General features: G+C 36.8%; 1 protein-coding gene across 5 annotated transcripts in view; it reads right to left on the bottom strand.

The window, feature by feature from the left end:
• The window catches only part of NLGN1 (neuroligin 1), an 869,488-nt gene that overhangs the window by 82,379 nt on the left and 774,002 nt on the right, over positions 1-13,107 (bottom strand). The window lies entirely within an intron of this gene.

The following is a 13,107-nucleotide window of genomic DNA, read 5'->3' as shown; positions in this document are numbered from 1 at the left end:
ATGCAATAGACTGGTGCATTCTGTGTTTCAACAAGCTCTAGGCAAGCAGCCTTTATAACACCTGTTTTTTTCAAGGCTTTATTTTCAGAAATGTTTATGCATTAATCCATTACGCTTAATCAAAAAATAGTTATTTTATCAGGGTATCTGGTCATACTTTCTAAACATCAACTATTAGTAGAGAATCCTCTACTAACTGCTTAGCAGTGTCTACTTTCAGTAAGGTGGTTGATACCATCTACATCCATTGACAGTATAAAGCCTGTTGAATAACCATTGCTCTGAGCTAGACCAGAAAAATCATACAGAAGCACCAAGAGTCAAAATCTCAATACAGAATTATGTGGCACCCGGCAGCAAAAACTCTGTAAGACACCTGATAAACATTTTAACAACAATACAGAGAATGTATACAGGCCATCTGGAAAATTGCAAAGTTTTGCAGTAGAGATGTACTGGCAATGTGGATGTGAAAACTGCAAAAACACAAAGGACTTATAACACTCAAAGGTATAAAAATGTCCACAATTTAAAAGCTGTTCCCAGCCCTTGAATATTGCTAGTACCACTATAATCATCTGGCATTTTTCTTTATCCGTTACCTCATAGGAATTGTTTTTCAATGCATCAGAGAAAGAATGACTATTGTCAAATGCTATGCTAAAACAGCTATGCACCACGAAAAAGTACAAAATTACATATCAGCTCAAAACCAGGAACAAATCTGGAAGGAAACATTTTCAGTACTTCTTTGCAACACATTCTATGAAAGAACCTTAAGTCTGTGATCTATAAATCATCTGTGATTATAATAACAGTTATATTTCATAAAATCGGTTTTAATAAAAGCCTATTATTTGGATAGCAATAAAACATGACAAAAAACACCTTTTTAAAGTTATTAAAAGCTGTTTTACTGCAAAGACTGAGATATTTTTTCAACTGCTCAGAGGGTAATATAGCACAGATTTGTCAGATTGCAAACATATATCCCCTTTTAAGCACATTTAGGAGAAAAAAAAGCTTTCAATAATACAGCCATTCTCAACCAGAGTGCCATGAAATCATAGGGTCCCACTAAAGATTGCCAGGGGTTTTTCAAGCAGTGAGCAATGTTGGGTTGCTCTCCTGTTTGACAGTGCCTGCATAATTCTGGCAGTAATGTTAGTGTCACCATCATGGTCAATGGTATGGGACCAGTGTAGATGTGTTACCTTTAAACTGAATATAAGTTATAAGCACATTTGTCTCCAAATGGTTATTAACAGCAGCTGCCTTCTTTTGTTGATCATGTGATATCTCATAAAATATCAGTATTCCCCTCAGTGTTATCGCATTTCTTTATGGTGAATGAAAATGATAACAAAGGTGGAGTTTTGTTCACAGAGACCTGTGAAATTTCCTGTTTCATTTTCCAAGTGAATGGAAGATAAAACCTGATTGGTTACTATGAGCACAGATTTTACTTCTGTTTCCATTTTCTTCATTTTTATACATAGTCTCTTTTTCCAGTCCAATTATTTAAAAATAATTTCTCTGTCAGAGCTTTTTTTTTTGCGTACATAATGCACATTCTAGGCCTGATGACACCTTAAAACTCCAAAATATTATATATTTTCTGAAAAGAGAGAAACTGTAAAAAAAAAATGGTGGCAGTTGCAATTTTTCATGTCACACAAATTTGTGCTACTATTTATCAAATTTATATTTTTACTAAAAATATCCTAAAATCTATTTTTGTGATGCACACAAAAGATGAGGTTGCATTGAATAATGTGTACCAAATATGTCAAGCTTAGAAATACTGCATGTCTTTGAAACAACAAAAATACTACACTCCCCTATAAAAGTCCATAGCCAACATTTCAACCCACTCGCTGTTATGCTGCCAATGAGAGATACGTTGAATTCCAACACAATTTTATTTTAAATTAATGCAGCATAAAGGATGTGCTTCCAGTCTTTTAAAGTGTAAGAAGGCAAGGACCTTCTATACCTTGTCCCTGCAATGACTAATGCTCTCTGAGGAAATGTGAAACAAGCAGGAAGGGTCTAGCTAAGAGTAATCTAACTAGAACTAAAACAGGAGGGGAGAACAGAGGGAGAAACCAAATAAAGAATAAATAAGCTGTAGTTGTCCAGAACTAGTGGTAAATTTCATAACACATCAGAACAATGATAACATACATTTATTAGCAATAAATACATGAGGGATACAACATAGGGAATCTAAATATCAATGAAATCCCTAAAGGTAAGAACATTGACAGCTTGCTTTGTGGTATACTTATTAAGCTGGATGATTGAGGTGTTTGCAGTGTACAGAAACGACTCATCAATAAAATTATTTTTCAAAGGGAAAAAGCTTCTTCACAACGCCTTCCATAGGTTGTTTCCAATCTTTGTAGGGGAATGTTTTTCATACAAAGTGTATTGGAAATGTCTTTCCAGCCATGAGAGCTCTAAAAGACCCTATGCTTGAAAGAGCAGGATGATCTCCAATATGTATTGAATTAATATGATAATTAAGAACTCCTTGTAAACCTGAGTCATATGAAATTTGCTAAAATACAGTTTTTTCAGTAGATGTCTATGGGGATTGCAAATCCAAATCATAGATTGGCAATAGGGGCCTCAAGCACACAAGTAGACACAAGTACTACACAAGTAGAGGTCCAGTAGGGTCAGAGTTAGATTCTGTTGTGGACGGCACAAGACCACAATTAGAGCATCTGTAAGCAGCTTGCTCCAATAATCTTGTCAAACCAACAAAAAAATTCCAAAATGGATATTTAAGGTCTTGTGGACATATGGCAGGTCTATATAAGATGACCATATAGTAATAGGGGCCCCATGATTTAGGTTACAGGCATTGGTCCTTTCTGGGGATACAGAGAAATTGCCTCTAGGAACAACTGAGTATGGGCTAAGATTACCCACTAAAAATGGACCACACACTGGGAGAGATTTACTAAAACTGGTGCATTCAGAATCGTGCAGCTGTGCATGGTAGCCACCCAGCTTCTAACTTCAGCTTGTTCAATTAAGCTTTGGCAATAAAATTTGGAAGCTGATTGGTTTCTATGCAGAGCTGCACCAGAATTTGCACTCCCCAGTTTTAGTAAAAAAAACCCCACTGTATGTCTTTTGCAAGACATGTTGCCCCACGTAGCGTTTAACAAGTAGACCCAAAGTAAAGCAAAGTCATATGCGCTCACAAATTCAAGCAGCTAATGCTGAAGAGAGTCTTAGATGGCTGGAGGTGACCATGCTACTGGAGGTGGCAGTGGAATGAGACCAGTTGATTCACAAAAAACTTCAGAAACCAGAACAGCAGTGGGAAGTTGCTGAATCTAAGCTGACTGGCAAGAGAATGAGTGTAACACTCTTTCTAGCAAATAACATCAGTGTTCAGTTTCTTCAGCCTTAACTAGTACCACTGTAAAATGGCAGTGCTGTGAATTTTTAAAATGGTATCCAACCTTACCACATGTGAAGTAGTTCCCAATGTTTTACTTAACCCAACCAGCCTTACTTAACATGTGAGTCCTCAGAGACTGGGTCACACTAAAGGCTGTGCCACAGCTCTGAACAAGGAGAGTGCTCCTAATTCACACAGTACACATAGGTCTGGAAAGAGTCACAATGAGGAGCCCAGTGCCTAAAGTTCTCATTCCAGGCAAGCCCCGAAATCTTCTGATCCAGCAGGATTCAAATAGAGGCTACAAAGCTGTTGCTGAGGATACACTAACTGGATAGCTAAAGTGTGGTAATTAGCTCAACCAGGGTTTTCAAAGCTTTGATTAAAGTTACAAAAGAAAAAATAACAATGTTTTACTGAGGGTCTTGAGTGAAGAAATGAATAAAATTAAAAAGTAAGATTAAATAGGCTAGCAAAAATACATTTGGAGCACAGCAAAGGAAAAAGGCATCCAATCTCCTATGACATTAGCAAAGAACTGAGCCATGACAGTTAGAGACTGACGTTATTTTTTTTTCCTTTGCCGGTGTCCCAACCTCCTTTAGGTGGCAGTATAGTTGATACAGGGAATATCCAATTGCCCCTCGAGGGATCAGAAAGGAATTTGTTCCCCTACTGAAGCAAATTGGATCATGCTTTGCTGGGCTTTTTGCCTTCCTCTGGATCAACTCTGGGTGTAGGATTATAACTTTTTTTTTTTTATGGTTGAACTGGATGGACTTTGGTCTTTTTTTCATGCAGACTAATTATGTAACTATATATACCCACATGTTTAGGAATTACTTTATTTCTGTGTCCCTCAATGGATTATATCAAATGCTAATTATTATTGTGAAAAAATATGAATACCATTTAAAATAAATAAATAATGTAACTCGCAAGGTAGCAATTTTTTCAGTTTGTTAATAATATATGTAATCCATGTATATCATAAAATACACATTGTAGGGATAATAGTTTTTTTATGAAACAAACACAGAATATTTTTTAACAAAGATGTGTTGTCGGTAACCTCAATAACTCATATTATCTAATCAGAATTATCTCAAAAAGGCCACAAGGAATGGATGATATACTTCTACATTCAAAGCTGAGCAAATCCAAGAAATGCTCTGAAAGATGACATTTTACACTCAGCAGGCACAATCTTCTTAACTTGAAGCCCAGCACTACACATTAACCAATAACATATTTTCTTTTTAAATCCAAGTGGAGCAATATAACAGGTTTCCATTTTTAGCTGGCAAAACAGATAGTCAAATGAGAACCAGCAGGGTTGTGGTAAATAGAGCAATATGAAAAATGTGCTAGTTAACTATTCAGTGGATCCAGCCATGATTTCCATGAGTTCCCATCCAAAAATAGATTTTAGGAGTGAAGGATCCTGGTGCTAAATGTATTGTGTTTCATTAAATGCTATTTTTATTTTTCACATTCTTATAGTTTTGCCATTTAATTATAATAATTAGTGTGCCGTAATAAAGTGATTTTTCTAGTCTGTCCAAGACTGTACTAAATGAGTTACCTCTTTATAAATAAAAATCCATAGCTAGAGTAGTGTTGCTTGAAACCTGAAATCCCTGATACTATTGTGACATCAAGCATGGATGACATTAAGCTTAAAATGACCCTGTCATCACAGGGTCACTTTCACAAAATAAGATACTGGTAAAAGAAGCATTTTTATACTTGCTGGCAGGCTGTGAATTGAAAAGCTGATGAATCTCTGCTCCCCATTCACTGCAAGTAGTTGACCATCTTTTACACCTTTTACCTCCTGTAGTGGCATACAAGATGATGGAAGGAACCACAACAGCTGGAGGGGCAGCAAGTATTCAACACATTTGAAAATGCTACCAAAACGTATACAAATACGTTGTTTTTGTTTAACTGCCCCTATGGTGAGAAAGTCACTTAAAAATAGGTGTAAATGCTAAATGAACAATATTTAGTTTGCTAAAACACTGTGTATCATAAACAATTTCCAGTTATTAAATCAAATACTTTTTTCACCTTTGTTTATACTTTGTTGCATCTCAGTGCTGTTGACCTCATGCAGCTTTTTTGCAGCCAATTCCTGCCTATATGTATGCACTATAGTAATAGTTGCTTGGGATTTCCCAGGATCAGTTTCCTGGTTGTTAAATAAGAGGAAGTGCCTGAATAAGGACCTTTATGGCAGGATAATGTTATTATTTTAATGAAATCTGCAAATTAAAATAAAACCTGAAAATTACTTTTAAAATTGCATTGCCATGTTAAATGTTATATGAAATTTTGCTATTCAATTACCACTACCCACAATTCAACTACTTTTGTCCCCATTGTCTACATAAAATGATCAAAGCCATAATACAGATCACCAATCCTCACATTGCACATTACCATTTTTTTAATTAAAATGGCATGTAACTTTTGCAATCTACCAAATTCACAAACTCTTTTATTCTATATACAGTAGTTGTAAGTAATACAAATCCTATGGAGTCTATAAAAATACCAATGTTCAGTTTGATGGCTTTCTTTGTTGAGCCTTGACACTTTAATTGTAGTATGTAAATATGTTTTCCTATTCATCTGTCCATTTTCCTGACCCATTGTTGAATTATAGAACATTAAAAAAAATACACCCAGCAACAGTGAATTTGAAACTTTAGGAACTACCGCATCTGTAGAGGTTGACAAATCTTCCACAGCATTAATGTTTAAAGATTTACTCAAACAGCCATCACATGACTATATGTGTAACTAAAAAAAAAAAGTTGTTTTAATTATCAAGGAAACTGAAGACTAATTGGTTGCCATAAACAACACTTTTTTTTAACTCTTCTGATCCATAGGTCTTCTACTACCATCCACAGTTGGAAGTCCATAATAGGCTCCCTTTGGAGCCATATTGTAAGACTTAATTGAAGGTTAGACAGTTATGCTCAGGGTATCAGAAGTGACAAATGTCAAACCTTTTGACTTCATGACATGCATGCATGACTGACAGAGCCCACTTCTATAGCTACTCTTTCAGAACATCCAAAATGTTGGCAGAATACAGATAAATTAGTCATTTGCTATAATGTCAGCCCTTTACTTTATATTATTGAAGTAAATCTCCATCAATTTGAAATGTGCTTACTTTTAATATACATTTTACATATCTATGACACTGCTGTCCCCAGAATCTTTACTGTGTCATCTGCACAACCCTTTAAGATGTACTGCGCCTATGCAGCATAACCTCCTGGCACTGCAGTTTGGAAGATAACATGTCAGTCTGTTAAATTGGTAAAAAAAATTCTGGGGACAGCCGTATTGCAGGTATATACAGTATGATGCATGCAAAATATAAGCTTGTACAGCTCTGTTTAATCCATGTGGGTTTTATTACTATAAAGTAGGAAGCCGTGGATATCCCTATGTTTGAATTGCTGAGAGGGGAGTAGAATATAAAGTGCGCTGTTAGAGACCCTAAACACCTTGTACACTTATCTATACCATAAAGTCTATCACATTTTAATCTGTCATGGATATGCATATTCAGCAGCAAAAATACCCATAATTCATTCCAGGCATTTCTTTTATACTGATGAAAATGAGATTTCAGCATTTTTCACACTATGAACGCAAATGAACATTACACTGAAGTAAGGCATCCAAACCTTCAATCTTGTCATCTCCCTTGTAAGACAAATATTAGGTTATATGACACCTGTGTTATTATATTTCAGTAACGGAATAATGTTTTATCTTTATCAGCCTTATCATTACATTATGGCTTATTTTTATGTTAAAGACACACAATGACATAATAAAATTAGGTGGGTGAAGGCAATTTCCTATTTCGATCATCCTCGCCTCGCGTCTGCTCATAATTAGGAACACTATAAACAGCAGGAGCTACCAATTGCTGTACTGCATTTATTTTTCCATGCTTCATTATCTATGCAGCATGGTGGTTCAGACAAGCTAGTGCAACTGGCATGAAGGAAATCATACACAGTGTAATGGACTGGCACAATTCCAAACTGCTAATCTACCATGTGATTGATATGACTCGCGTTCCCTATGAGAGTGAAGTTTTCACATCTTTTCCATTTCTCCAGAGTTATTAGGATTTCAGTTTAGATTGTCAAGATATAATGCTTGATAATATAAATCAGATTATACATGAATATATATTTTCAACAGGTTCAAAGGAAATCTCAATATCAAGGCTAATTGAGTAAAAAGTGTACGATCCTTATGCCAGTTAGGTTTTTAAATTACTTGTTTTCTGGAAACAAGAAAATATCATGCTGGCATGGATATATTAGCAGCTGTACAGATGGAGCTCTGTGAGATAAAAGTTGCTTTCCGTTTGACATTTCAGTCACACTATGGACCTCTTTCTACATAATACATATCTTTGATAATGTACTTTTTGTAGTAAATAACAGGTATTGAATCTATTGCAGAATGTTTATAGTCCAGCTCTAGCTTTTCTATGCTTTGTTTCCTTTCTTGTGGTTTGCAAAGCACCAGTGACACTTCAGCGATGCCCTCTGCATCATCTTCTTCTACTGCTTGTCCCTACTGGTCACTCAGTCTCACCCAGCTCCTTCCTATAATTCTAGGCTTTCAATGATTCACCACTGGGCTAGCTTTATCACACAGCCTAGGTCCACAATGTAATGTGGTATAGGACAGCACTCACACATCACAATGTGAGCACCATATTATTCAGTAGTAAGGGCTGTCTTCCACAGAGAAGTGAAGAAAACACTAAAGAAGAGCAAGAGAACAGTGCCTGTAATGTGCTTGTGTGTGTAAAAGACACCTCAATGTAATTTATGAATGCATGTTAATTTTAAAAATTAGGTGAAGTGAAGGGAAGAGAAGGAGTTAGGTGTGGGTGAATATGGGGGCATGGGCTTTTATTTTTTTATTACAGATATTTATATAGCATGAGCAACTTACACATTTCTGTACATTCACATCAGTTCCTGCCATAAATGTGCTATCAATCTAAGGACCCTACCTTGCAAGCATACATATATATACTAGGACCAATCAACCTACTAGCATGTCTTTGGAATGTGAAAGGAAACCCACACAAAAACATGCAAACTCTATGAAGGCAGTGTCCTGGTTTGGATTCGAACCAAGGATCCTAGTCATACAAGGCAGAAGTGCTAACTACTAAACACACTGTGCTGGTCTCAAAGGGCTTTAAAATAAATTTGGTAAACATCGAGAAAATATGTAGTTAGCCATTCTGGACCTTGCCTTCTGAAAATGTTACTTATGTCAAAATGACCCTAGATAAGTGTGCACATCAAAGGTTTGTATATCACTTTCTAATCTGTTTGCTTGATGCAGGTTAGTGCCTTAGAAAGTACCAAAGCATTTTCGAAAGGAGGTCAGCAATGGCAGCCCTGTATTTCCAAAATTTAAGGCTTTGGTTTTCCATTTTTATATATATATATATATATATATATATATATATATACACTGTTCGCTATTGCCAAACGTATTTGCACACCTGCCTTTACACGCACATGAACTTTAATGGAATCCCAGTCTTAGTCCGTAGGGTTCAATATTGAGTTGGCCCACCCTTTGCAGCTATAACAACTTCAACACTTCTGGGAAGGCTGTCCACAAGATTTAGGAGTGTGTCTATGGGAATGTTTGACCATTCTTCCAGAAGCACATTTGATGCCAGACAAGAAGGCCTGGCTCACAGTCTCCGCTCAAATTCATCCCAAAGGTGTTCTATCGGATTGAGTTCAGAACTCTGTGCAGGCTAGTCAAGTTCCTCCACCCCAAACTTGCTCATCTATGTCTTCATGGACCTTGCTTTGTGCACTGGTGTGCAGTCATTTTTGGAACAGGAAAGGGCAATCCCCAAACTGTTCCCACAAAGTTCGGAGCATGAAAATGTCCAAAATGTGTTAGACATTTACTGGAACTAAGGGGCAAGCCCAACCCCTGTAAACCAACCCCATGCCATAATCCCCCCTCCACCAAACTTTACACTTGTCACAATGCAGTTAGTCAAGTACTGTTCTCCTGGCCACCACCATACCCAGACACATCCATTGGATTGCCAGACAGATAAGCGTGATTCATCACTCCAGAGAACATGTCTCCACTGCTCTAGAATCCAGTGGCGCTGTGCTTTACACCACTGTATCCGACCTTTGCATTGTACTTGGTAATGTAAGGCTTGGATGCAGCTGCTTGGCCATGGAAACCCATTACACAAAGCTCTCTATGCACTGTTGTTGTGTTAATCTGAAGGCCACATGAAGTTTGGAGGTCTTGAGCTATTGACTCTGCAGACAGTTTGTAACTTCTGTGCACTGTGCACTTCAGCAAGCACTGACCCTGCTCTGTCATTTTACTTGGTCTTTTGCTGTTGTTCCCAGTTGCTTTGTTATAATACCACTGACAGTTGAGTGTGGAATATTTAGTAGCAAGGAAATTTCATGGATGGACTTATTGCACAGGTGTCATCCTATCATGGTACCACGTTTGAATTCACCGTGCTCCTGAGAATGACCCATTCTTTCACAAATGTTTGTAGAAGCAGTCTGCATGCCTTGGTGCTTGAATTTCTACACCTGTGGCCATGGAGGTGATTGGAACACCTGACTCCATTAATTATTTGTTGGGGTGTCCCAATATTTTTGGCAATATAGTGTATATATATATATATATATATATATATATATACATACATACGGGCTGCTGCCATGTTGCCGTGTGCATACCCCAGTGAAATATAAGGCAGAGTGGATAAATGGCCAAGGTCATGCAGTAGCCCAGTTATGATAGGTTCTCTGGAAACCTTCATAAAAGAAAGTAGTTGTTTGTACTTATTCATGTTAACCTTTCTTATTTCTTTTAATTCCTTATTTGTAAAGGCTATCAGAGAAGATAAAGTTGTTGACAATGTTCCATACCTACAAAGAACACTGTATACTCCATGGTCTACAAAGGCTCTGAACCAAAGATGCATGCAACAAAATAGTGATCCACAGATCATATAGTATATAGTATATATATATATTTATTTATTTTTTTAAAGAAAAGTCTTGATGAAAGAAAAACATCCTTGTGAACAGATCAGCAGCAGCTAACAGTGACTAGCAAACTCAAACCAACCACAATTTAAAATAAAATTTAAAAAAATCACATGGGTAATAATAAAAAAAAAACAAAGGATAAAAACAAGGAAGCTAATGGGGTGAATGTCTATCATCCAAATTTGTTGCTGAGCTAGTAATACTAAATAGTTAACTAAAGATTCGTACCCCAGCACTGCAGTTCACAAACTTTTTGCTACGCTAACCATTAACTCTCCCTGCCCTCTTACTAAAGCAGCTCCAACATTCTGAACTATGGCTGATCTCAATCTCCCATTCAATAGTGATGTTCAGGTTTATACAGCTCCCCCATATCCTTGGTATTCTTGGTTGCTGACAAGGATAAAATGTTGTGCAGGGCAATATGGATCAATTTTAAAATGTATTGACTGTGAATTCAACTAAAATTCAACAGTTTAAGGGAAATTCCAGAAATCTGTCACAAATTTATGTTTGTGTGAAATTTAATCTCATTACTAGTGATTAAAAGCCCTAATACATATTTTCTATAGCCACTCCACAGTGAGCATGACCAATCCTTTTCACACATTGAACTGGCATTCCCCATGGCAACTACAATCAGTTTAGTTTTTGAAAGTTATATTTTCTAATTTTATTAAGGTCTAAACTAGTTGCCGATAGAAACCTTTTTTCCTTTATAAATTAAGAATCTGCCAAAGTGAGCATAATTGTTTCTTTTCTCATTAATATAACAAGTTGTGTAATTTCACATATACACTTATCTCATCATGAATGGAAAATAAAGGAAAAAACAATAATGAAGCTCAGAAAGAGAAGAAAAGCTTCCATCTTCTTCCAAATTATATGTTTTACTGTATGCCAAAACCAATAAAATCAATTAAACAAGAGAACACAAATACCTATCTATCTACAATCTACCCGACATGCCGTTTAAAATGAGTCTAACAGGTCTGTTATCTTTCCGTGGTTTTGAAAGATTATTAAAACAAAGCCTTCCTTAAATCGGACAAGACCTAAGGTTAATTGGCAGGTATGTAGGAAGTGTTGAGGAAGATAATGGTAACATTAATTGACCTTTACATTTTCAGAGAAACACAGAGTGATACAACACATCTCAGACAGCTAACAAGGCTTAATCTGTCTCAGACAATTTATGAAGGCTCCTTTTCTCATGAGCAGGAACATTGCATATTCAAATTATTTTATCAGTGCAGTGCATGCTCTTAAAGAGCAAATGTTTGAGATGGATCATGGCAGCCAATGAATTTCACTGAGCATCAAGTTGCCCATTAACAGCAGTTCAAAAGGTCAGTATTTTTACACACATGTATTAGCGTTTACAGTCTCAGATGGCACATGTTATTTTACAATATGCCTTTATTGTGGCTCATTTCATGAAGTCATTGCAGTAATTAAAGTTTTACAACCTTTAGCCGATCAGGTGTTTTCTTCAAACAACAAATCACAGTAGACAAAACGAAAAGAACAACACAATTTTGCCACATTTCACCTGGCTCCTTGAATATAAAAATAGTTCACTGTAGCGGCTAAAGGATATCTAAACAAAGGAACAAAAATGTAATATATTGCAGCTTTTTAGTCCTTAGATGCAGTGGCTGCATTCATTTTTTTTTTGTTCTTTTTTTAGTCTAAGAACATTTTCAGTAAGTACAGAAAATCCCAGTTGATCTTGACAAAAATTCAGTGTCTTACTCACTTCCTTTGAGATAAACTAAAAGCATAAAGCAATTTTATCTTCCTTCTGTAAACTTCTAATCTTGTTACTCCCCATGTAATGAAAGCAGAACAAAAGAGATCAATACTCACCATTTCAATAGTCCCATGTGAGCACCAACACTTTCTCCTGTGTACTGGTGTATAGTCATCTTTTTTGGCCAGCAGAGGATGGCATCACTTCTGTGCATGCACAGGAGCTAGTCATTCTGGCAAACAGGGACTAGGCAAGGCAGTGTAGGCTGAGCTACACATGCATGTCTATTTTGAAATACAAAAGCAGCCTGCTCACAGTATGTAACAGCAGAGCTTTAGTTCTGTTTGAATATGAAAAAAGGAATACATGCTTGAAGTCCAACCTACTGTATGTGGCAACCATGTCTCCCTCCTTAGAGACGGTGGAGGACTGAGCTTATTTTCTGAGGCCTGGAAGTGTTCTATTCACAGCATTACTGGGTGAAAAGAAGGAAAAAGGAAGGAAAAATATAACTAACACAGACACCTTATTTAAAGCCCAACTACAAGCAAGTAAAAACATATCCCTAACAGTTGGTTTGTGCCTGCACTGCAAGGGTTAGTTGCTTGTTTTGTCTAGGGAGGAGGAGAAACAGTTTTACTTACCTGACCCTCCACTTCCCTGGCAAACATCGCTCCCCATAATGCAGCAGTGGACTGTCCCTCTTTGTTCTTTAATCCAGCGTAGGGCTATGGACCCTGCTTTGGTCTTGATGATGTGCAGATGCTGCAGGGACTGGTCTAGATGTGGGGAGGAGTTGAGGATCAGGT

The sequence above is a fragment of the Staurois parvus genome, unplaced genomic scaffold (genome assembly GCF_062004578.1).
Source record: "Staurois parvus isolate SC_StPar_1 unplaced genomic scaffold, SC_StPar_1.0 ptg000155l, whole genome shotgun sequence".
Lineage (NCBI taxonomy): Eukaryota > Metazoa > Chordata > Amphibia > Anura > Ranidae > Staurois > Staurois parvus.
The sequence above is the reverse complement of the archived record's forward strand: the minus strand, read 5'-3'. Positions and strand labels throughout refer to the sequence as shown.